The 26,743-nt window shown below is 43.4% G+C and overlaps 1 protein-coding gene across 9 annotated transcripts in view; it reads right to left on the bottom strand.

The window, feature by feature from the left end:
• MAP4K4 (mitogen-activated protein kinase kinase kinase kinase 4) overlaps nt 1–26,743 on the bottom strand; it is a 161,843-nt gene that overhangs the window by 112,579 nt on the left and 22,521 nt on the right. The gene's annotated exons all lie outside the window — the stretch shown is intronic.

Raw genomic sequence — 26,743 nt, 5'->3', positions numbered from 1 at the left:
AGCCTGTTTGATTTTTTTTCCCAGACATAAACCTTCCCATAAGAACCAAGAGCACTGAAAGCCTAAGCTGCAAGAAGTTCTGACTAAACTTCAGTATTAAAAGCTGTGAAAAGAGCCTGTTATCTTTGTGGCAGACCTAACCTGTTGTGAGAATCTGCAGTGCTGCAAGCTCAGGACCTCCCTGAAGCCCAGTCACCCAGAGAAAATGGACGTGCTGAACAAAACAACAACAATTTTCCATGGGGGAGCAGAGCCATCAGTCACACTTGTACCTGAAATAGTGCTACATTTCAAAAGTCTGGAAAATCTGTAGGCCAGAGTTGGGAGTGGCTGGATCTTGTGTTCCAATAAAAACCAGTAGCTAGGAGCTTTACATAATATCTGGTTAAGTACGAAACACAGGAAAGGCTAATCACTGACGTCTACTCACTCCCACCTTAACACAAAGAAATGCTGTATCCTAAACTCCTAAATAAAGAATTTAAAACAAAAACGAACACCTAAAAGCCCATGGATAACCCAAAGAAAGTATTTTCACAGCTTTCTGAAGTTGCTGTAAGCTCTGCGGATCAACAGCCTGAGACCAGTGATGGCAAGAATTCGCCTTCCCTCCACATTTGTATTGTTCCTGGCCTCCAAGAGTTCAGAAGCCTCAGGTAACTCTGAGACACCTACCTGCACATTTCTCTCCTGGTGCCCTCACAAAACAAAAGGAAGGGAAAAAAAAAAAAAAAAAAAAAAGACCAGAAATAAACAGCTGAGGAGTTGTATCTCATGCCCTCTTCCTTTCATCGGAAAAATGTAGGTCAAAAATGTGCAAGGGTCCAGCTTTCTCCATAAAGATAAAGGATGGAGCTCAGGGCATTAATACCTGCTGCACTAGTGAAATGGCCATGCAACTTTAAATCCCTTAACACACTTCTGACAAGTTTAAAATGCTGAAGTGAGTTCAGGGTTGAATAGGCCTAGCATCTCATTTCAAACATGTGGCAACTGAGACTTAAAACTGAGCCTGAAAAACAGAAGTAGTAGGAAAAGGTAAAAATACAGGGGCAGCAGTTGAGCCTTAGATCCCGAGGGTGGCATTTTCCTCCTTTCCCTACAGCCAGTACAAGGTGGTCAGAAAAAGAGCCAATAAAATGAGAATCCAGCTGAGAGGATTTGTAACATGAAACCACCAGGCACAATACTGAAAAATGTCCTGACTGAGAGGGAGGGGGGAAAAAATTAAAAACCACAGAAGTGTCCAACCCCTGCTAGAGAGGTTATTAAAGACAGATGGTTCATTTGGAGGATTGGCAGGAGCATGCTCCTCAAACCTGGGCATCAGTACCCATCACCTACATATCTGCTGGCAGAGGAAGATGCTGACAGACAAAACAGAAGGGCTGTGACCAGGACAGATGTGCAACACCTTGCCGGGACAGAACACCCAGCTCCCACCATCCTCCCACCCACAGCTGCTGCCACAGCAAGCACGTCTGGACCTGGGGAGATGGACGAGAAGGAGAACAACGGTACAGCCGCAAATGACTTTTGCATTTAGGTTTCCTGGACGGGCATCAGCAATCTGTCATAAAAGGAAAGAAAAGCCCTAACTGAAGCATCAGCTACACTCATTAAAATCCTAAAGACGCCTGGAGAACTGCCCTTTCTATAGCATTAGAAAGTCATTGGCAAGTTTGTCTTAACCAGGATGGATATTTCCCTCTGCACTCTCCCCCATTCCTCCGCTCACCCCGAATTTAACTACAGCAGAGAAAACTGGATCATATTTAACAACAACAAAACAAAAAACCAAAAACAAACAAACAAACGAAAAAACCCACAAACAAACCAAAAACCAAACAAAATCATCTGAGGACCTGCAGAGTGGGTTGGGAGGGCAGAGATGGCGGGGGGGGGGGCTGCAGAGATAAGTCAGCACTTTGCTGTGCACACGTCCTGTCGCTATTTATCCCTCACTGCCATCACGTGAGCCTGCACACGGAACAAAGGCCCTTTGCTCAACCAGCCACAAGGAGCCCTTTAAGCACTTCAGCACAGCCCAAGAGCATCCTTCCAGTTAGCCTTTAAACCGTGCCACTAAAATAAAGAAAGACAACCCTTTTATGCAACAACGTTACCCCTTCACCACCACAAGTGGAATTGCTTGGGCACATACATCCCCCACCCACAGGGAGAGAAAACGCTGAAATTTAGGCATGTTTTTCCCCCCCTACCTTGTATCCATCAAGAGATCAAGTTCTTCATTAACGGTGTTCATCTAACTTGCTAATTTAAAGGATGAAATCATTCCTGCACAGTATCTTGAAGAGGACAGTTATTTCAGACCCCCATTTCAGAGGAAGCAGTATAAAACAACTTATCCTCCTTATTTCCAACGCAAACTAGAAGCAACGCTGTAAAAAGCAAATGCAACTTCAGCCCAGCATTCAGACTTGACAGAGACCCAGAGGATTTGTGCCCAAGGATCAGTTCAAGGCTCGAATCCTTCTGGCTCAGAAGGCAGCGACCTGAGTGCGCATGTGTGCGTCTGTGTGTCCGTGCATCCATGCATGCCCGTGTGTCCGTGCATCCATGCATGCCCTGTGCCACAACAGGGGGGCCTGCAGAGCACCAGACCTGCTCCTGAGCACTCAATCCTACAGGACTGTTCCATCAACCCCTACCTCACTTGAGCCAAGTCAGCTGATTTCAGCACCTCAGAATGAGTCAAAATGTGCAGAATCAGGCTCTACAGCAGAAAACCAGCTCCTCTGCTGAAAACCGCAGCAATCCTCGCCTGCCAGTTCTTTTTAATCGCTAGACTGACAGCCATGTGGTAAAGTCGACAGCGCCAAGTACTTGTCATTTCATCGGTGCTGCCAATTCCCATCTTGCTGAGACAATGACACATCAAAAATAGCTTTCATCTGTTTATATACTGCATGCTCGGCAAACTATGTCACCAACTGCTGGTGTGGAAAAAAAAAAACCAACCTTTTTTTAATCAAATCCATCCTGGAAAAAAAACAAGATTACGCACTCTCTGAAAAATATAAAAAATGTATTCCATATCTTGGGAAACCTTCAGTGCATGCCATATTTCACAGCAGATTACTGTATTCTGGAAATATTTGAGTAAATCATAATTCTCACTCTTTACTAACAAAGAGCAAAGAAGTAATAACCCAAACCTTTTTTCTGTAAAATGTTGGTTTCTGAAGCCACTGAAAATATTCAGAAGATAGAAGCAAACAGCAAAAAGCATTCTTCCCGATAAAAATCGAAGCCTTTTGCACACCAATCAGATGCCAAAAACAACACACAAAAATTCAGTCTTCACAGTTTCACTGGTCTCCCTGAAAGACATATGCAGCATGAGTCACATCCTTTTGTTCCTGTCTTCCTGGAGTATTCAAATTTGCTACTTCTTAGCAGACACCAATTCTAGAAAAAACTCTGCTCCCTACTGATTTGATGAACGCTTAAGTTCATGACAATATACCATGCATACATAAGAATACAACATGAAACTTCTATATAAGCCTTTTTTGCTTTCTTCTTCCCTCCTTCCACAAAGGGTAAAAACTGTTCGAAGCACCAAGTTCCATACACAAAAATTTGAAATGAGACCAACAAGGAAATCCATACACTTAGAATACAGGCTGAAGAGCCAAATTAGAAAATTACATCAGATAACCCTACAGTTGAGAAACTATACCCAACAAACACCACGTGGCAAGCAACACCTAAAACTTGTCTAGATTCTTCGTAAAACTCATCCTGTACTTTGTTGAGAAGCATGAAAGGAAATGCAGAAATTCAGGGATAAGAGCTCTTTCATGGCTAAAAATAACCTTAGGCTTAAGACCTAAATTTACTGTTAACAAACTAATTTTCATCTCAAGTGTTCTTCTTCTAACAGCAGAACATATGAAAGTGTTTCAGCAAAAATGGGACTCATAGCAGCTTTGGAAGGGAGTCCCAGCTGGGATTGCAGGAGACAGCAAGATTCAGGCCTGACTTAGGGAGCCCTCATGACAGCCTAATAAATCAGGAAAACATATTTTTCCAACTTGTAGATTAAAACAAATACCAATTTGGTGATAGCATGCTTTTGAGCAGCCATGCTTCCAAAGGAAAAATGACTGTTTACACTAGCCTGATATTTTAATAGATGGACACACACAGATCGTTAATTATGTCCAGCAGATGGAAGTGGGCTGCGAATCCGTAAAACACAACCCACAGGTCATCAAGCTGCCGAGGTGGAGGGGTAACTTTGCTATCTTGAAATGAGGGGAGAAGCATGGCAGGAAAGATGAGGCTGTGCCAGTTACAGACGGCTCTTGAGTGCTCCTCTGCCCTGAAGAGTCACACCATGGTGCTCCTACCGCTGTTTACTGAGTAGCAAGTTCAACCAGTACTTTTCACACAGCCAGACTCCTTCCCACTGAATGCCACTGAAGCCAAATGTGGAAACATGGTTTATATCATAAGGGTTATTAAGTATGAATGAACTGCATGCAACCACAGGCAAAAAAAAAAAAAACCAAAACAAAAAAAGACCCACAAAAAACAAGCACCCACAGCAACCCCCCAACATCGGCTGCCAAGGTTTGGTAATATGGGAAGTCCCTCTTTTTGTCTGTATACATTGTCTTAATCCTTTTCTCAATCACTGAAAAACACAAAAGACAGCAGTCTAGGCAGTTCAGATCTGCAGCCTGATCCCACATGGAAGCTCTTAGGCCTTCCCAAGTACACTTAGATCTTTTGTGTAGAAAAAGATTAAGTTCTTGGAAACACGCTTTTACAACAACAGTGGCAGTTTTCATCGGCATCTTAAAAAGTAGGACTCAGCCCTAAGTGCAGTTGAGAAGGTGCAATGCTGACATAAAGCAACTAAGCAAAGGACAAAGTTCCTGTTTTCTCTTTATCAGGATTTAATATCAAGTTGGCTAAGTGGAGTTGCACAGCTATATGGAAAAAGCAAGGGTTTTCATGCCTCTCCCCTCCTCTTTTCAGACATTTTCTTCTTTATGAAGAAGCAGCAGGTAAGTTAAAACAGCCCTCCATGCCCCTCAGGACCAGCCAGCCTGCCAGCTTCTGGGAGGAGAGCTCAACTCTGAGCTTAGAAAAGTGCCTTAGAAATGCTGCTCTGAAAGCAAAAGCTCTCCCCCAAGGAGGTAGTGATGTGGAAGCAGATATTGATAAACACAGATATTAGCTGCTGCTCTATTCTCTCAGTCCAAATCAAACAAGTGGAGAGAATTATGTATGCATTAAGATTAAATTCATACTTTAAAATACCATTAGTGAAAGACTGGTAAGAGATCAAATGCAATGCACTCCGTGTAATTGCTGAATTCCTTTGGGGTTTGTTTTCTTTTTTTTTTCCTACGTAAACGTATTCTGTAAGAGGAAAGATATTCACATATGGTTAAATTTTAATTTGGTTAGCTATGTAAACTACATGCCACTATAAAAAAAATCTCACCAGTAGTTTCAATTCCATAATCACAAACTGTTATTCACTTTTCATGATTACACAGAATCACAGAGAATCACTAGGTTGGAAAAGACCTTTAAGATCATGTCCAAGCACCCCTAACACCTCAACTAGACCATGGCACCGAGTGCCACATCCAGTCCCTTTTCAAACACATTACACGTTCTTCCCGCTCAGAAGTTTGTCCTTCCACTTCAATCGTGGGTTAAGCAACTAACAGATGCATTTAAATCAGATTGTAAAAGAACTTAGTGAACTTTCAACGTACAAAATATACTAAAATTAAGCCTCACTTTGTCGTCATACTTCATCAACTTGTCATCACCTTCATCATGTACCCAAAGGTAACATTGTTCAAAACCATGATAGGGCACAAGAACATTGCATAAAAAAGCCAATGTAAATTATCTCTCAGCTTAATATTTCTTAATGCCTCCAAGTAAAAGGTAGTATATTTCTTTTTACATAAAAATACAAAGCAAGCTTCTACAGAAAAAAAATTCCCATTAAAAACTATTTTAAAATGCCAGGCAGCAATCACTCAAAATGCAATCTTACTATAAAAACACAAAGCATTCTCTTAGCATAAAAATAAATATCATCATGAGATACGGTTTTATTCCAAATTTAAAATTAATTAAAACTTATTATATGCAAGTGTTGGATGGGGCTGAGTATATGACTCAGTCTTCATGTCACCTTCAATTACAGTGACGAATCTGCTCGTCAAGACAAATGGGTAAAACAATTTATTACTGTTAGCTCTAATTAATACAAACCCAACTGTTTCTAGTTCTTCACTACACAGAATAAACTAAATACAGGCTTCTCCCATGCATCTAATTAAAACAGAAAACTCTTCAAATCTAGGATTAAAAAAATGCAATGAACAAATTTAATTAATTTTCCCCTTTAGGCCCCTAATCAATGGAATTATTTGTGAATGTAAATCTGAGAGCACATCTGTATTTTCCTCAGTATCAATGCCCTAGAATATCCATCCAAAGCTAAAGATAACTCCTCATACAGCAGCCTCCTACATACACCAGGAAGAGGCAGGTTCCCAAGCAATCAAGGTGAACAAGCATTAGAAGTCTGTGAGATGGAATAAGAAACCAAAATTGCCACTTTTAAACAAAGATTATAGCATTTTCTCAGTAGTGCTTTCCACAGTAAGGTGTTTCCAAGGAGTGGTTAACATGTGCATGCAATTCCCAAGAATACAGGCTATGATAAAAATATTTACTTTTATGCTACAAAGGCAACCCAAATAATACTGACAGCCTCAACCTCATATCTTAAAGCACAGTAAGTAATCTCTAAGGAGAGCAATAACATCCCAAGAAACGTGAACAGGGTTCAGGGGACAAAGACTACCAATGTTAAAAACAGGCATCTCCAAAGAGCAGTTTCCCACTCCACTCAATATACATGGACACATGACCTGTAACACTCCACTCAACCCCAGAGCTAGAATTCTCATCTCACTAAATGTGAGGATTATTTGGGATTTGGCCAGCGTGGTCCAGAGAGGAGCTGAACAGCAAATGCATACCTACCCTTCAAAGCAAGATAAGCCTAAGGAATCATTATTTCTAAAATAGAAAAAAAACCCAGCTACGTTGTCAAAAAACAATACTTTTTAATCACTGAAAAATGAAAAGCCCTCACCGTTCTCTACCTAAGCCTACAGCAGAAAGCCTTTCTTTGTGCTCAAGTTATCCAATTCTCGGACACAAATTTTGGACCAGCTGGGATTATTCTTTTATGCACACACGCTCCCATTCAGTTTTCCTACAAATTGACATTACAATAAAATGCCACCACACTCCACTTTGCCCATATTTTAGGCTACATAGAGAAAAGGTGAAAAAAGAGAGCTGAGGCAAGAATAACTGCGTACCTACTGATTCCCAACTTCTGAGCAAAGAAATCCAACATACTAACTTGGGTTTTGCTTATTTTTGTGGGGTGGAAGATAACTTCTCATTTCCAGCAATGTTACCAAAACACACTCAGACCCAAGGCAGAAGAGCTCTGGCTGGTGAGACACTGCTTGCTGAAGGTACTCCTCATTCCAGGCGTCCACCACCAATCCCTGCCTCTGCAGCCAGATTCACCCACTGAAATCCACCGACATGCTTTCTTGCCTGCTCTAAACTAGAGTGGCATCAGAGCTCCAGCTACCTCTGTCCATGGCTGTGTGATACTAAAACTCTGGGCCACGCACTGCTTCCTCTCTTTCTGGCTGCCACCAAGGACGCGCTTGCACATCTCCCACCCCCATGGCTCACCTGAGAGCACTCAAAGAAGTGCCTGGCCATCCTCCCATAGTTCAGCTTGTGTGCCGCAAGTGAAATGAAAAGGCAGTCACAAATGCTAGTTCAGTTAGTTGCTTTGCCAAAAAGTTGAGCACAAGAATTTAGTCAGGAGTCCAAAGGTCTTTATCCTAGAACCCTGAATCATCCATCACAGCTGAGTACTAGCAACTGAACACACCAGCAACTGCTCTTTGCAAGCTGAATATGGGAAGCATGATAATTTTCCTAGCAAAACAGAGGATACTGACCACATGAGCCCCCTTCATGTGATTAATCAACGTGTGTTTTGAACTTAAATAAAACTGCAGCAGAAATCCCCTTGAGTCACTCAAATCTCACCATAAAAGCAAATTCCGGTTTGCTGCAGGCAAAGCATGAAAATATCCTTGAAGAACCATAACAACCAAGCAGAGAAAAGGTTGGTCAAAAATCCTGTGCCACCTGCACTCCTTTACACAGCTGGACAGGACTTGAAAGAATTGGAGGGTCACAGTTATGCCAAACTTGCTTTTCTACTGTCTTTTCAATCACCTTTCCTCACAGAAAAATTACCTCATGCTAGCAGGTTTGGGGTTTCTTTGTTTTTTAACCTGTAATATGATGACAGCAGTTCTTAATCTACCTGGCATCTCATCATTTGCTCCCCTTCTGAATTCTGTGAGCAAGCAGACCCTGACAGAAATCTATTAACACGCACATGATTCATTGCACCAGTCAGAAAGCAGAGCAACGCCATCATTAAGAATGATAAAGGAGAGAAGCTGAGGGGATACTCCCTTAAATAAAGGGAGTAATCTAGGAGGTGCTTTATTAATAAAATACATAGTGCAGAACACCTAACTGGAAAACAAAAACGGCAAAAAAGAACTGTAAATACTAATCTGGGGGGAAATCAATTTCTAAGACTCACAGCCAGCCAGTATAAACAATGCTGCTTCAGAGCAGTTGTTCTGTTGCTTTTTGTTTTTAACTAAAGACTTATGTTAGCACTTTTTTCAGAGAAACCCATGAAACGTCCTAGTTGGACAAAGTCAGAGGTTTTTACGTGCATGAGGAAAGGGCTTGATGAGGGACCTCTGACACACCTACCTGGGGTTTCCAAGCCCCTACAGAAACAGAAAATAACTAACCTTTTCATGTCTACCTGTGGGAAAAGTAAGGAACACACTGGATCTGAGAAAACATTAAAACATGTTAAACTCTAATACTTTCACCTTAGTACACTCCCTCTGAAAACCCAAAGTGCAAAGCGCCTAGAGAGTAAAAGGTATTTCAAAGAGGATTCCTTCTGGCAGGAATGGGAGGCTGCCTACCCTGCAGGGTCACCCAGCATCAGGGAGGTGACAGGGTGGCAGTCACCTGACCCTGCACCCTCACAGTGCCAGCAAGGGAGCCCAGACTTCCAGGGCAGGTCACAAAACTCGCCACCCCACAACGCAAATGGCCATTCCTCCAAAGCCTGTGAAACGACCAAGCTAATCCTCTGTGACAGGCAGCATTGGTAAAGCACATAGGAAAATGAAGTGTCAAGGAAGAAAAATATTTGGAAAACACCACTATAGTTTATAGCAAAGTAGGTTGATAAATCTTATGAAATTAACTTTGGGTTTTTTTGTTCCTTTAAAACACCCACTCACACATTCACGGAACAATTAATGAATATCATTCTTCCCTTTCCGTCTGCCCCCAGCCCTTTTCCACTAGCTCTGGAGGCAGTAAATTAAATATTAAGAAAGTTTCCACTGTAAGTTTCGGTTTCTGACTTCATTTAAACTTCATCATGCTCCAGCTATTTCAAAAATCCTCAGCCAGTCCAGAGCTGCAAATGACACCCATCCATAATGGGAAAATTAAGTGCTTAAAATTAAGTACCTCTCACTTAAGGCAATGAAAATATAAAGTCCAATCACAGAATGTTTGGCATGTTCTTTTCTCACTCTATGTTTCTATAGCTTCTTGCGTCGAATGAACCTTGGAGAGAGATGGTGCTTATCAGCATCCTCTGCTCTACCATTAATTATTCCCAAACCATCACCTAAGTATGCACCCACTCCACTGCAAGAGCTTTCCTCTGTTACATGAAGACTGAATCTGTTCAGTTACTCTGGTCCACCCTGCTGTCTATGTTATTGGGCACGTGAGGACAACCCAAAGTCTCAACTTTGATCTCCCTCACTATCTTAAAGAGCTGCCAAGTGTCCTTCAAAAATGTGGCAGCGCACAAGCCGGGGAGAGATTATTCCACCTTAGAAAATCACTCTGAGGTGTACCTTCAGAGAATACAGGCTGCACAGCCCTATCAAAATGGAAGTTTGCAGCTCAGTCATGCAAGAATTGTGGGAACATGTACTCTACATGTATGTTACAGACACATGGACATATGTCTTTATACATATCTACATACCTGTATGTACATGTATAGATGTGTGTCTATAAAACAGAGAGGCACATGTACACCACATACCTGGCTGGGAAAGGGGGGCTAAAAGGCATCTTGCCCCCCTGCTATGAGCAGAAGCAGTGCAGGCTTACACAGACATGTTTTCGCCAACCTGCCACAAGAATATTAACGCATAAATACCAAGACCAAAAATACTAATGAGTACAAAAGCCGCGTAATCATTTTCCCAGATTAAATCCATCTGTCCAACAGAATCCATCTGTCCAAGGAGCTTATTAACGCTGGAATAAGTCTTTTATTAGTCGGGTTACTAGGATCCAAGCCTTATCTGTCACCTTCAAGTCCCTCCCAGGCTGCCAGCCGGTGTGCAGAGCTAGCTGCCCCACACACAGTGAGACTTTGCCATGGCTCCTGCTGCAGCACAGTGTCCCCTACACCTCCCAGCTCCAGGGAGGAAAACTGGGGAAGTAGAGAATCCCTTTTCCCTTCTCGCCCTAATTAATTGTGTTCAGGAGTTTAGTGCTCAAACAGCAAAAGTAATGCTCTGAATGACTCTTCTCACCCATAGAAAACAGGAAGAGCTCCAGTGCAAGCTCCCCAACCTCAGCAGAGCCCAAGCTTTCAGGCGTGGCACAATCCCACCTCTGTGCCCTGCTAGCTATGAAAGGAGTCACTCAAACCCAAACTTGGGCAAAGAGAAGGTGAATAATGTCTTCATAAGCCTGCAAGGGCACAGTCCCAGCAGCCAGCCTTGCCTTGCCTAAGCACAGCAAAGCAGGAGGCAAACAGAGCCTCATCAGTCTCCCCAGCTGCTATTCAGAAGCAGGCAGGCGCCTGGAAAGCCAAGAGACTGCTGAAGTTCAGCTTTGTTCGCTGCTTGGCATGGTTCAAAGCAGCGGCCCAGGGAAGCTGGCACTTGGAAGCATTTATAGGAGAAGGGTCTCCCAAAAATGGAAAGGAGGGGAGGAGCGGCCAAATAGAGACATATTCCCACCACAGTTGCCAGAAATAAAAAGGAAATGACCAGACAGATTTAAAAAAAAAAAAAAAAAAAAAAAATTGCTCAAAGCAATTTATGTGAGGTTACACCAGACAAGAAAAAAAGGGCATAGATCAGTTTAATATAGAAGGGAAATTGCAGCAAGAGCACCTACCACATAGCTTTTTTTGTTTGCTTGTTTAGGCTTGTTTATATAAAAGACATCAATCAACAATTTGTTAAAATTATAATACAAGGAACAATTCCTGCTCCTTTGCAGTTAGATATACATTGGGGGTTTATTTATTCTTCTCAAACACTACAGGAACTTATTCCTGTGTTTTATAAACTCTCTATAAAATAAATATATGTTTACAGGCTGACAAAGTACCAGCTGATATACTGCAGCAGACAAGAAACAGCGATAAGGAAGAATTAAGTCAAAACATCTCAACACAGTGGCATATCCGTATTTACTGCTCATGACCTCTTCCACAGGAGGCCCAAGTCTTCTTGACTAACTCACTGCTACACAACCCAGGACACCAAGCAGAAGCCACCACCACAATCTCTGTAGTTTAAAGACAAACTTCATAACAAAAATACACATTCTGTTGAAAAGAGGAGGGTGATATAATTGCTTCCAACTCCTGTGGCACTAAGTACGTCTAAGTCATTAACAAGAGTGGACCGTTATGACAGCACAGATGGGGAGGATCTGTAAAACCAAAGGAAGCTCTGAACACAGCCTGTTTTCCGTACTTCAGTGATTGCAAATCCTTAAAACAAGATCTCTATATCAACGACAGCCCTAGAACTTCTCTTTTACCCCAAATCCCTCACCCTCCTCTGCATTTGGGAGCACTGGATGAAATGGATTGCATCCAGAACAACCACACACACACGAACAGCGCGTGAGCACACGCATTCTGCAGAGAGGGAGGAGGGAAGAGCCTGTATCTCCCTCCTCATCAGGGCTGGGGCAGGCCTGTTGGAAAAGCTCTGTGAAACTCCACCACAAACCAGGATACGTGAAAAGCCAGTATGGCGCAACATTGTACCTGACCTATTTCACCCATTTGACTGGGATTATTTTAGCACAGTGAGATGAGCTGTAGAAGAGTTTGTTTTCACACATGTATGTAACCACACCTTCTCACCCTCCCAATTAAGAAGAAGAAATGCAAATTTTTCTTCCATTATTTAAGTCACCAAAACAACCTGTTTCTCAGAAGTCTAGATAGAAAATACCGGTATGAGATAACCAAAATTTCATGTGCTAAACCATCTCAAAAATGAAAAGGACTGATGGCTCTGCATTTTGTACCAGAACGTACAATTTTCCTTCTCACATTTCCTACCTCCCAAGAGGAAATAAACGGAGATAATAGGCAGTGAAATGTGCTGAGAGTAATAACCATCAGTGAGTATAACCTATTAAAAAATTAATTTGTTTCTATAATTTCTACACTAATCTGCCCTGATACCCCAGGAATCAGTAAGAGAATTACTGTCTGTACTTGTTAGAAGAGGGGCTTTTTATGGGGCCCCTAATTGTTGAAAATTAAACAAACCTCGTGCTGTGTCTACAAAACATACATTTACATGTATAAATAGCTTCTCATCCTCTAAGCAAGGGGAAGTACTTGCCTCCAAATGACTAGGCTCTTCTAGCTTTTGGTTATACTGTTTAAGCTGAGTCAAGCACACCTTGTGCTTTGGAGGGCATGCCCCCTTCTGCATCTGGTAAAATGGCATTTTACACTTGCATACGATACACCTTCAAGCCTCCCTCTGAAGTAATTTCTTCACTGCCCCCAAAATTATGTGTACAGAGAGTCTTCACCAGGATGACAAAGCTCCAGTGACATTTAACCTGCACTGAAAAGAGAAAAAGAGGAGAGAAAATGAAGAGGAGAAGGAGAAAAAACAGAGGGAGAATTGGGAGAGAAGAGAGAGAGGAAAGAATAAAGAAATAACAAAGCAGAAAGAATTTAAGGCAGACCTCTGAACAAGGACTTTTTACTCTAGCCTTACTAGAGGGCTTGTCTACATGGGAAAGTCAGGGCAAAGGAAGTGGCAGTGTGAATTTTCAGCACACTTTCTTTCAGCAGACTAAATTAAACCTGCCCAACAGGCGCTCTTAGTGCACACTCAGCATCCACAGGGGGAGTTAGTGTAGAGCAGCTAGCGTGCTGTAAATTCACACCCTAGCTTACTGCGCACTAACTTCCCCATGTAGACAAGCACTAAGCTGCTGAAGCCTTCACTTGCCTAAACACATCTTTTTCTTTTTTTTACTCCTTTCAGTGGACTAGTTCTAGAAAACTCAGGCCATCACTATTTTAAAGCGGGGGAAAAAAAAAAGTTCAAATGCTTACTCTTCCAGTAAAGCAAATTAGAAGCATGCACGAAAGTACCTGAAATGATCCACAGGCTAATTCATTTTCCCTGGGCTTAATCCAAGACCCAGAACCCATGCAGACAAATGTCCCCAGCACAAATGGCACGAGTAAGAACTCACAGGCCTAAGTATTGGGTTTGGGTGGCAAGGTACTAATAGCCAGGGTAATTATAGGGGTTTCTTCTCTGAGAAGCTGCCAGAAGCTTCCTCTGTCCAACAGGGCCAACATCAGTCAGCTCCAGAATGGACCTGCTGCTAGCCAAAGCTGAGCCCAGTAGAAATGTTAGTAATGACTCCAGGAAAACATATTTAATGGGAAAAAATTATTGCATGGAAGTAACTGTGGCCAGAGAATTAATGAGGTAGAATGCGTGAGAGAAACAACTCGGCACAGACACCACCAGGTCAGTGAAGGAAAGGGAGAAAGTGCTCCAGGTTCTGGGAAAGATTCCCCTGCAGACCATGGCGAATACCGTAGGGAGGCAGCTGTGCCTCTGCAGTCCTTGGAGGTCCATGGTGGAGTAGACACCCACCTGCAGACACCCCCACACTGGAGCAGCTTAGCAAGCCTCAGCTCTGTCCTCTTGTCTGCCACTGTTTCCAACCACACAGATTTGCCTAAAGTGATCAGACTTCCGATTCCTGAACTGTTCCCGGCACTTGTTTATCCCTAAGACAACTACAAGGTTAATATTGCATGGGAAGGGACAGAGAACCTCTCCTGACTCACAACTCTAATTTTACATGATTTTGTACCTTACTTTCCCCTCCATAGTGAAAAGAAGAATAAGCAAAACCACAAGGTGATTGAAGGTGTATATGCCTCAGGAGCTGGGTGATCTGTATTCTGAACAGAAAGTAGCTGGTGCCATCTTTGACCTCCCACACCATCAAGAATCACACTTCTCATTTACTATTGGCAGAACAGAGCAGAGACTATAAAAACTATAGGACAGATGTAGCCCTACAGAGAGTTTTCTTCATCTTAAGGAGCACTGCCAAGGCCTAAGTCCCATCAGGACACCACCTTCAAGGAGGACACCACCAAGCAGAGGCCACCAGGGAAGAGCTGAAGTACCACTGATTAGAATTCTTCCTCTTAAGCCTTAAAAAACTTTCCTTCAAACCAAACCAACACAAAGAAGGAAGCCAACTGGTCGACTTCAAGCTTACCTCTTCACTGAAAGTTCAGTGACTTGTAGGGCACGAACTGGAAAGGCAGGAAAACTAATTCCTCTGAACAAGTTTTTGTTGTTTGTTTGTTTGTTTGTTTGTTTAAAAAAAAAAAAAAAAAACCAAAAAACCACCACCCACCACCAGACAGAGGCAAGTGATAAACCCGATGTTTTTCACACAGCTCTGCTGCCTTCTCCCTGCAATACCCTGAGCTCTAAATGACCTGCAAATTAACCAAAACATGAAACCTGACTCCATGCCCTTGCTCTGCACAATACAATCAGCCTGCCAGACAGTCCAACCATGACAAAAAGGTTTCAAGGAAAGTTGTTTAAATATATTACTGCCTGTCAACATCAGATTTTCTACAAATACTGCATTAAACACAGCAGTCCCTTTTAAATTGGGCGGAAAAGACTACCCAAGGAGGAGAAAACTCCAAGAAAAAGCAACAGTCAGGGAAAACAAAAGACGGCAAAGTGACTTTCAGCTTTCAGCTCTTCTACCTCAAGCTATAAACAAGCTAATCAGATCAAAACCAGATCTAGTCCTTGCATGCATCACAGACTGTCAGTGAACTCTCAGTGCAGAAACTGATACCGAGAATTGTTCCTCTATAGACTTCTCTGGAACTAACAAAATCCCGATGGTCTGAAACAGTCCTAGCAGGCACAGTACCATTGGGAGTACCTCAAAATCAAGTGAACACATACTAGAGACTGCTACCAAGCTCATCTTGGCTTTAAAAATATATAAAAGCACAGCAAGTAGGAGAATAATAATCTCAGCAGTTTCACCCAACGCCAAATGCTTCTGGTTTCTGTTAATCTTTATGGCAAAACTCCAGGAGAAATTTTGCAGCAGTAGGTGGAGAATTCCGTGACACACGGTCGCATCTCCATCAGCAGGAGCCCATTTCCACAGGCACACCTCACTCAGGACACCCGAGAGACACCACACCACCTCAGTGGTCTGGACATCTCCGTCTCATGCACGCTCCTCTTTGGGAAACGTCACCACCACCCTTTGAAGAACCATTTTCTTTGCAATTACATCTCTAAAGCCCACTGCACAGTTTTCTATTTGGCCTCAGGCAAACAAATCTGGTCCACTCCAAATTCAACACACCACTCCTTACTTCCTTAGGAGGTCCTAATGGAAGGGGAATAGCCTGAAGTAAGGGCTTACACTTCTTCAACAGAGAGAATGAAAGGAGAGGATCCACACATAGGATCATGTATGAACAAAGCTACCAACCAGGTATCCTCGAATTTTACACTTCTTCCGTCTTCAAGTTTCCTGGAGCAGACACACACACATGGAATTTAAAGTAGGTATATAGGCCATTGTTCCTGTCCTGTCATTAGATGTCCTGTTCTGGGAAGCAGTGTTCCCTGGCCCACGATCACCCAGAACTACAAGCCTGTCCCTCCATCCATCACTGACAAGGAAGGCATTCAGGCAAATACAGCAGGTCATCAAAACAAGTTTTTCATTTACTTCCACGGCTAAGAGCAAAAGTGGGAACGCTAACATGGAGCAAGTTCTTCCAATTTTTCTTGGCAGCCTATAGAAAAGCTCAAATTTTCTCTCAAATTAAGGTCTGTCATGAAAGCAAGGGCTAGGCAGAGGTTTGAGCTTCCTAGTGGGGTAGCAAACATACCATTTGCTGTGAGGATATGCAAAAACATTTAAAAAAAAAAACCATACTGAATTTAAGAAGAGGAAAGGAATACAAGCAATAGGAGTGCAGGAGTTTCACTTCTGGTTTGTTTTCTGGTTTTAAATTTCAGTTCAAAATGCCTCCTACTAAGGACCTTTGGATTACAGAGAGTAGTATTGTGAAGGTTACAATACAGACCCTTAACACACAAACAAGAGGTGCTAACAGACCAAAACCTATCTTCAAACACTTATTTTCACGTTGTGAATATCAACATTCTTTTCTGTCTTCAGGACAAGTGGGTAAGGTACAGTCACTGCACAAGCCAAGGTCAAACACAACCCTTCAAGGTTTCATTTGGCGGGATAACACTGAAGGACTTACTTGTGCAAGCTTGAAGATACATAATCAAGCAGGAGACTGCAGAAATTGCTGAGAATTTGGGGAGAGAAGGGTGTATTTATTACTCTTCTGAATTATAAATGCGTGAAAGACTAGTTGTTAAAACAAGAAGAGGGCTAGAGCAGGCTCAGAAGTGCCTGTGCAGCAGGGTTCCCCCGAAAGCACAGCCACACACACACATGCCCTGACCTCCCAGCCCAGGGAGGGAGAGAAGGCTTGTGTAAGGCGAGGACAAAATAAATATCTGAGGTATTCAAGCTGTATTTTTTTCTACACTTAGATTTCTTTCATGACAGCGGGGCTGTAAAACAAGACCTTTCTGGCTTGAGCCCACCATTCTTCAGGAGGCTTTCAAGGAGCAGTATTTTCAGAAAGGGTTTTACAGTTGACCCTCTGCAAGGCAAATAAATAGCTCTCAAAAGTACATGCACATGCCTGTAGTTTTCCATGGGGGGAGGGGGGTGTCAATCGAATGGTTTCTCAGCAGAGAGCCCATGTGCATGCCTTCCCACCGTGGGGATTTCTGCACTCCAACAGATCCCAACAGCTAAACTGCAAGTGCTGTCAGAATGAAAAGAATTTAAGTGCAATGGCTACATCACAGCTACGCTCTCTGGAAGCACAAGAGCGACATACCAGGATCCTAACAGCTGCAATCAACTTATCAAAGTGCTATTTTTTTTTTAAACAGTACCCCCTCTGAAACAAACAAACAAACAAAGAAAAAACAAAACAAAACAAAAAAACTAACCCACCCAACACCACAGAGATACCTAGCATTTGCCCTTGCTTAAAATAATTCCATCACAAAATAACAGAATTTGGTTTCCAAAGGTGTTCAATATTAAAAGCAGCATTCTGTATCAAAATCTTTCAGCAAATCTTACAATTATACACTTTCATTGATAACTTGAGTTTAAGCAGAGGTACAAACTTAAAGGTGTGAAACACAAAAATACAAAGTTGCACATTGTGAGGTATTTTTTAGTTTGGTTTTATGTGGGGTCCAGTGGCAGAGCATGCAGGTTTCATGTCTCAACTTCCCACACACACAGCACCTTCAGCTGTACTACTCTGAGATACCTCTAGTTTAAGACTGGTTGAGGATGCAGCAAGCCAAAACTTTGCTTTAAAATGTCTTCCAGTGCCGCACTGGGGGAAGTTATTAACAAAAACAGCAAAGGAAACTTCCAGCCATTAATTTTAGCCAACACATTTATTTCAACCAGCTACGGATCAGACCTTTTCACCTTTAGCTGATCCTACCAGGAAAGCCTTCCCTGTCCCTTTTCTGTTTCAGCAAAGTTTGAAGAGGGCTACTCCAGGAAATAAAAACTATGTCTACATTTCCAGTGTTTGTCCAGCATATAATTAATTTCTGGGGTGACCTCAGAGCATTTATTAGTGCAGACACACAATGTCTCCAGCTGCCACACGGCTAAACAGGCAAGATGCAGAGAAGCAGAAATGGGATCTCCCTCTCATAACCAGAAACTCCAAGCAGATGTTTTGTCATCAGCACTCCTTCTGAGTCACCTATCTGGGACTCATGACACAGGGTCATCGCCCTGAGCAAGTCAAGAGTGATATCTAAATGAAAAAGTGAACATTTCAAGCAAGACCTTTTTTTTTTTTTTTTTTTTTTCTTTCTGGTTGGGTTTTTTCCTGGTATGTGCATATGTGTTAATCATCTTATTTATGAGGGGTAGTCAGTCACTCCACCTACAGACAAGATCGTCTTTGGCTTTTCTCCTAATACTGCTACATCAAGCATGTCTTTCAACAGTATTTACTGATCCACTGTGTGAAACAGCAATAAGTAAGTCAGATAGGCAAGTGTAACACTACCTTAACCCAGATCTGTGCAACCGGGAGCCAAAACTGCACAATAACCTGTACAATGGGTTGGCTGCACGAGGGGCACACCACAAGGCACAGGCATAAATGCTGTGACAGAAACTCAACACCCAAGAAGATGCATGCTTGGGAGACACAGCACAGGAGGAACCCAACTCACACTGCAATGCTTCTAATCATTTTTCTTTTGCTCGTGTTGCCATAACATCACCACCTGCAGGTACTGCATTGTGAAACAATCCCCTCTCAAAGGTGTTCCTGAGCGATGCCAAGGATGCCTTAAGCTAACTAAGTACAACAGATCAGAAACCTTGACTTTAAAGGAAACACGAACGCTGTGTTTCTAGGAATGTAAATGAGACACCTGCACATCCAGGAAAGTGGGAACATTATAAAAACATGGAGAAAGTATAAAGCTCCCCCACTGGAGGGGATTATGTTTCAGGGTTTTTTTAATGAATATGCAATGCAATATTCAGGGAAATGGTAACTGTTTAAAAACAAGTCCCAGTTAGCTGTAAGATTTCTTTTCAGAGTGCTCTACAGCAAGTGCTGAGTACCACATGCAGTACAAAACTCTGCAAGCAGAGTTACGCTGTACTACACAGCCCTGTTAGACCCAAACAGATGCTATAGCAATCCAGGCAGGAAACAAAGGCATCTAATACTGAAGTCTGAGGCTGCAGGGAGTATGGAGCCTAGAGTGCTCATGCTTCTCTCCTGAGCTGCGCCAGACCTCCCAGGGACCACCCCGGAGGGCTGCCACCACCCAGGCGCTTTTGCTGGGAATCGGACAGCGGAACGGGCACGTTCCCACGTGCTGATGGGATTTGAGCTGTAGGGTGGCTGGCTATTTTCCACTGAGTGAGCCATCTGACACCGGGTGAGAAGCCTCACACTCCAAACTGCATACAAGGTTAAAAGCAGAGTTAAACTGCACAGCATTTATGAAACACTGCAGGGAAAAAAAATCAATAGCATCACATTCCAAGCCATTGTTCATGGCCTCATACACAAAACCTTTACAAATGCCAGGCTGGGCAACTATGTCAGTAGGCTCTAGCTCTGTCTTGTCTTCACCAATGTACTATAGAGTCAAACTTAGTCCTAAAAAAACAAATTAGGATTTGTGACCCTCATACCCAGACAGAACACAAGCACCTCCTATGTAACAATCCCCTTCACTGATTATCTGGTATTTGGCATGTGGCTACAGATCATCTTTTCAAAGCTCACACTAGAAAGAGAAAAATGCTAAGGTAATTCACAAGTTTTGCCCAATACCAACAAATAAACACAGTCTGTATCTTTTTTTGCAACCCTGGGACTCAGATGCTTAGACCTTAATCACGAAAAGGTACCTAGCTCTCCAGTGGGAAAAAGAGATGTAAGGAATAGACAAGACTCTATTTGTAACTCGCCTGTTTTGCCTTAACCACCAGCGATTACTCATCTCCACAGCAGGAATCCAGAATATGTCTCTTCCTGCATATGCTTGTCCTCCTCTTGCCTCTGGTCCCACCCACCCATGCTGGCTCAGCTGCACACCTGAGGGATGTTCGACTTGTAAAAAAGGAAAAAACAGTAAACATATGGAGGGAGCACCCTTGGTTCAAAGAAATAAAAGGCCTGCACAGCCAAAATACGATTTCAGGGAAAAACTTAGCAAGAACATTGCACACCCTTACTACAGCTTCCAGGTAAAACTAAATGCTTTATCAATCTATTTTCTGATGTGGTGTTTGCATCTTGATTTAATCTCCCATCAAGAAACAACAATAAACCAAAAAGAATGGATTGGGTACTGCACTGGCCAGTACATCCTCTGCCCCACAGAATACAGAGGGACCGGGAGGAGGAAGGGGAAGAGAAGGGGCACAGGGGTTTTTTTACCTCTCTTTGGGGCCAGAGAAGCTATCAACTAAATAGGATTTTGCCTCATTTCAACAGGCCCCGTGTGATGTTCACTCAGAATCAGCAGCATACAGGTGAAACTGTTTGAGACAAAACTGAAAGCATCTGCAAGCCCCGTGGCCCCCTTTGATGGAGACAGGCTTTGGGTTGTTCCTCCTCAGCACTGTTAAGACCCATTTACTCAGGCTGTGCTGTACTCTGGGGAAAGGAGCCTGGATGGTTATCTTCACAGCACCAGTGAGACTTGAGGGGTCTCCTGTCAGCGCTCCAACCTGACATTTTCACTACATTTCATGTTTATGCATGTGCTCCGACTGCCAAGCTAAGAGTTTCCAGCTGACAGGCACCCCAGCGAGGGCAGTGGGGACCTCGTCTGCAGAGGGGGCACGGCGCCAGGGCACCCTGCCCGGCACACCGTGCCCTCACCCAGCACGCTCACAGAGGCGGGTGAAACCCTCCTTCGGCTGGGTACACGCCGTAGCGGCTGTCCCTGGGCCAGGCGAGCCGAGCAAGAAGCACCACGCTGCCACGGCTTTGCCAGCACGCCGGTGCCAGCTGGGGACCGCGCGGACCCTTCCCCGCGAGCTGCCAGAGCCGCCAGCCAGCCAGCAGGCACCCGTGGGGCAAGCAAAGCCGGCCGCAGCCCCACCCCAAAGTGCCAGCAAGGAGCCAGCAGCCAGCCAGCCAGCCACATTGCTCTTGCATTAGCCCAAGCTTGGACGCCCTGCCAGCTTTCCACTGGCTGTAGGAGGAGGACACCCAAAGCGGCACAAAGCCTCATCAGCAGGAAGCTAACCTGTTTAAACCAAGTAAATAAATAAATAAATGCTAACAGATTTGAACTAGCTGAGTTTGCACAGCAAAGATTCAGATCTGATGAGAACGCTTCTGATCCAGTATTAAAAAGCTCTAAAACCAGCTTACACAGCCTCCAACCACGAGCTCTTGTTTCGACAGCACAGCCAAGCAGCCCTCCTCCTCCCTCCCCACTGCCCTGGCACCTAGAGCCACTTTGTGCAGCTGGACAGGGACTGAAATTCAGCTGTTGCACCAGCCTGGCCAAGGAGATGGTGGTGAGGAAGGGTCGAGCTCTCCCAGCTGACATGTCTGCTGAAAGAAAAGCTGGACAAACACCCAGGTTTAAATTTAGGGAATCAAATTTTGAGCATCCCCTCCAAAGAGAAGCATATGAGCAGCAGTAACCCCTGACTCTGTCACTTGAACCCTCCAAGGATAAAACCCTAGAAGAAAAACTGAAAGAGAACCAAGAGAGGCCGACCTCCTTGCACAACAAATCCTTCACAGACTCAATTATTCCCTGCACTCCACCCCTCTTCCAAGCTTGCTTAGACTGTAATTATTTGCAAGGCAGGTGCCAGCTTTCCTCCACAGACTCACCTTGCACGTCACAGGGGCTGTGTCACTCACTACTCCTGGACTGCACAAAAATAAGGCAACAGAGTGCTGCTTCTTACCAATCCGTCAATAATTTCCTCCTTCCTAAACTGTGTTAGAATCACAGAAACAGAATATCCTGAGCTGGAAATGACCCACAAGAACCACTGAGTCCAACTCCTGCCTCTGGACAGAATAACCCCAAAACTTTTCACAGCATTCCTTTATTATTTTTTTCTTAATGCTTGGAAACTGCTGCTGCTCTTGAGGATGGGAAACCTGGAACAACTAGAATACAGGCATGGCAAGAGGGTACAAAGTTGTAGATGGGCACATAGGCTCCTGAATGCAGTAGCTGATCACAGTAGAGGGCACGTTTGTGAAATAACCATGCCATCTATTATTATAATATACTCAGAATTTATAATGTTGAAAATCCCATACAGATAAACAAACAAACAATCTCATCATGAGGAGACACAGACACCCAGTTCTCCCAGCCAAATCAGAGGGAGTGGATTTGCATATCTAAGAAACAGCTGAGTTCTCCACAGCCAGCATCCTGCTGAAAGCCCCTTGGTCTGAATCACTCCCTCCCAAGCACACTTACCCCCAAAACTCACCTAACAGCTGTGGACCCGGTTTGGAAATTACCAGGGATACACCATTGCCACCTTCCTCATCCTCTTCACGAAGTGACCTGACCTGGGGATACTATGCAGGTGCAGAGAGGGCACACATCTGCCCCAGTCCAGGGCACTTCACTTGTTTCAGCTAGTCACCTTTACATCAGGGTCTAAGACAGGTCAGATGAATCACCTGGAAACACCTATTCATCTCTCAACCACAGAGGCAACTAAGTCTGAGTAAATCGGTAAGCCTTAGACATTAATTGTAGGTGTCTGAAATGAAAAAAAAACTGCAGAGGCTCTGTGCATAAGGTGCCAAAATTACACCACTGTAAATAGCAAAATAAAAATGGAAAACGTACACAGAAGAAAGGGAGGGGGGGAACAACTCATCTGCTCTCCACAGGATGAAAAAGGCATACAGTTACACCAGGCAGATATTATTTTTTAACACATGCATTATCTTCCACCTTTTTTTCTGCCCTAAGTGCAAATATGCTGGGTTCACTGCAACTTCCATAAATGTTGTATCTCTATATTAAGCTGTTTCAGTCGGTCAACGCACTTTATCCATGACTCCCATTAAGGGACAATGCATACTACAAAAATAGCTACATTTAAATAAGCATGGTTGTGTAACATTATGCAGTGAGGCTCCAATACAACCTGGTTTATTTTTGCTAGCCTGGATAGAAGAGACAGGTTACATTTACATTAAGAAACCTCTTCCTTAACCCTGATAGAGACCTAAAGAAGATAAGCCTTGTTGACATTCGGGCTTTCTGCTCTGGTTTTCTGTTTTGTTTCTGACATCATTTAAGGCAGAAATGTGTATCACAGCACTTAAGCCAACCCATAATTCATGGCAGCATCCAGAGCTGATTAGTCCTGTTGTATAATCAGGTCTCCTTGATATATCAGGGGACTACTGTACATGCAGGAGGAACTTACTGTGCCACTTTCACTGTAAGCTGTATTAGATAGATCCTTTTTTGTCTTTTATCAACCCAATCAAGCCTTGCATAAAGCTAGTGACTGATACAGGAACAAAAAATGAATACACACAGACAAATGTCCAAGGGACAGCTGTCATAGCTCCATACCTTGAGGGGAGGACATTGATTTATAAGTCCTGATTATAAAGACACTATCAGCCCGACAGAGCAGTTAGCGTTACCCCTTTTGTACGTTAACATGCATGATTTATATTATTCTGATGTGCAGTACACACACAGTTCTCTCATACACTGAAAAATTCATGGTAATGACACAGAGGGGACCAAGCAACAACATGGTAGTGAGAGCTCTTAGAAGCTGCATGAAATGCCTGAAGAGGAATATGCTGCACGTGGCTTTAACATGCTAATTCAACATCTCTGCATTATGTCCACCCTCCTCTTCATCTTCCTTTTGTTGTCTTACCTCTTGAATCAAAATTAGCACCTCATGTGATTTCAACATTCAAACCCTGGCTAAGATTTAGCTCATTTTCAGCAAGGAGAAATAATACCTAAAAGCAGAGCACAAGCCCCAAGACCATTCCAGCAAGCTTCTATTTGCTGTTTGCTATTCTTCCAGCCCATGTGAATATGCCACCCCTAGGAAAGAAAAGAAAATAAAACACAACACAACCATTTCTGGGGCCATTTCTGTAATTTCTGTAAGATAGAGAAATAGGTAACTTTTTTTTTAAAGATACAGCAAGAATGTGAAGTGTACAGCAGCACAGCATTACTGCTGAAAAATTCCTCTCTGTGCATCACTTCAGTACTACCACATGAACACCTCTGGGCCTGATCTCATAAGCACACCCATGTGCCAGCAAACAGCTCTCTGTCCCAGTCCTCACCTTTCTGAATAAAACGTTTAAGCACAAAATCAAGCCCAGAGTTCAGCTCCCAAATGAAGATGTAACAGCAGCTGGAGGTCACCCAGCTTTAATGCTGAGCTCAGTACAGCAAAACTTCAGAACAGATGAAACAAAAAGAGTGACAGCCACCCGAAACAATTTTTGACCCTCCTTCACTCAATCTTCCTGATGATTTGGGGCAAACAAGTGTTTTCTGCTCCCACAGCATCAGCACCACTGAAAAAGGCTCCACAAGGACAAGCAGCAGCCTCTTTAGGAAAACAGTTACAAAGCCTTCTCCCAGTTTGCCATCTTTAATTTCTCTTTAAGTTGATTAGATCTGTGATTTGGGAGTGGAAAGACTCCAAAATGAAAAGGTAAATGCCAGGCTCCAGGTCAGGGCTAACCTCAATGCAGCGCTGCAAAATAAAGGAGATAGTTTCTGAAGTAACAATGTCCTTTGGAGCAGGCTGTTTAAAATCACTGACTGGTATTTCAGCTTCTTCATTAAGGAAAAAGGAAACAAAGTAACATTTCAACGAAAGGAAAGTAGAGAACCTTCATTACGTGTTACCAGGGTGATCCTTGATTTTTCCCCTAGTCTGTGAGAAGAAATGTTCTTTTCTCAGCTGACACAAAGACAGTTTGGATTTACAAACCACTGGGCCCTACAGGCCAGATAAGGGAGGGAGCCTTCTGCTCCCATCAAGGACAGTTTCTACAGAAGTATTGGACTCCCTCTGTTCCTCAGTTCCTCGCTGGGGGTTAAACTGGTACCTACCAAGAGCCACTGCTGGTGTCAGCCTGCCCTCCCCTCCCACCCCTCAGCAGCACTGAGGCACTCTGCTTTTCCTGAAAGTGCACTGTTGGGAGGGGGCTGAAAGAGGTAACAGCATCCCCACCTCTCCTCTTCCTAGTGGAAGAACTGTCAGTAACAACCAACCCACCATCCTCTCTTCACCTGAACAGCTATTTCAACATTCTTAGATGCGCAGACATGGAACTTTTTAGGAGACACTCCACGTGACAATGTATCACACAAAGCCATATGCATTGCATCACCTCCCTCCCAAACCAATCACACTTTATTCATGCAAGTATTAAAGTTTCAGAAAGAGAACAGGATCAAATTTACCAATACTTTCCTACATCACAGTAGCTGAAGTAGGGGGAAGAAGATAAGAGATCACAACCCAAAGGAAGAGCTTGCATCCCAACTCCCTACTAGCCAAGTGCTCTTGCTAAGAAACTACAGAATTGTTAGCATTCCCTGTATTGGTGAGCATCCACACCACTGCTCTTCAGTTGGGAAATCCCACCTAGACTTCAGAGTCCATCAGACCAATGGCTACTATGTTTTCCATGCCCACATTAACGTCAATTGACGCAGAGAGGTGAACTCCGATGAGCAAGAAGAACCAATACCCTGCTCTCCAGTTCCTCTTTTCTGATCAGCGTCTTCCAGTTCCACTCGCAGCAACAGCAGTCCTCTCCAAAGTGGAAGAAACCCTCTGCACAAGCAGAAGAAACTGCCAAGCAGCATGTCTTGCAGCCCAGGCTCAGGAAGCCCACAGCACTCTGGGAGCAGGGCATGTGGTACAGCAAACTGTCCTATAAACTCAGGATCACAGTCCACAAAAGCCTGGCTGTGACCTTAAAAGTTAATTTCATGAGTAATTCAACCTTGACCGGTTGTGCACCCACATGTGGACTTGGCACAGCGTGTTCAAAGCAGTTATGGGATAACTGTTATCAAGATGAAAGTGGCACCACCAGACTCTGCCTATAAGCAAAGGCAACAATCACCTAATACAGTTATCATTTATAATGGCTGTTACAGATTAAAGTTAAACGTGCCAATCACACTTCCAGGCATGAAAGCACAAAGAAAGAAACAATTTGCAAGGACCACCACAAAAAAAAAAAAACAAAAAAAAACCCCACCAAACAATTCATATTGGTGCATATATCTGCATTAATGTAGAGGAAAAAACCCTTACTCCCTAAGGCACAAGTCAAATGTTGAGCAAACACTGGGCATTGTACTTTGAAAGTGTATTAGGCAAGTGCGCTAAATTGACAGGGCCTCTGCAGTAGGATTACCGTGCTTCTTAGGGGTATCCTTATGAGGTTGGGTTGACATTGCCTTCTCAGAGGAAAGGAGAGCTTGCTCGAGCAATTTGCCTAATGCTGAATCTATTTTAAGAGCAGTGACCCAGATCTTTGTTTTGTCAGCAAATGACTTGTATAACAAGA

The sequence above is a fragment of the Hirundo rustica genome, chromosome 2 (assembly GCF_015227805.2).
Source record: "Hirundo rustica isolate bHirRus1 chromosome 2, bHirRus1.pri.v3, whole genome shotgun sequence".
NCBI classification, from domain to species: Eukaryota; Metazoa; Chordata; class Aves; order Passeriformes; family Hirundinidae; genus Hirundo; species Hirundo rustica.
The sequence above is the reverse complement of the archived record's forward strand: the minus strand, read 5'-3'. Positions and strand labels throughout refer to the sequence as shown.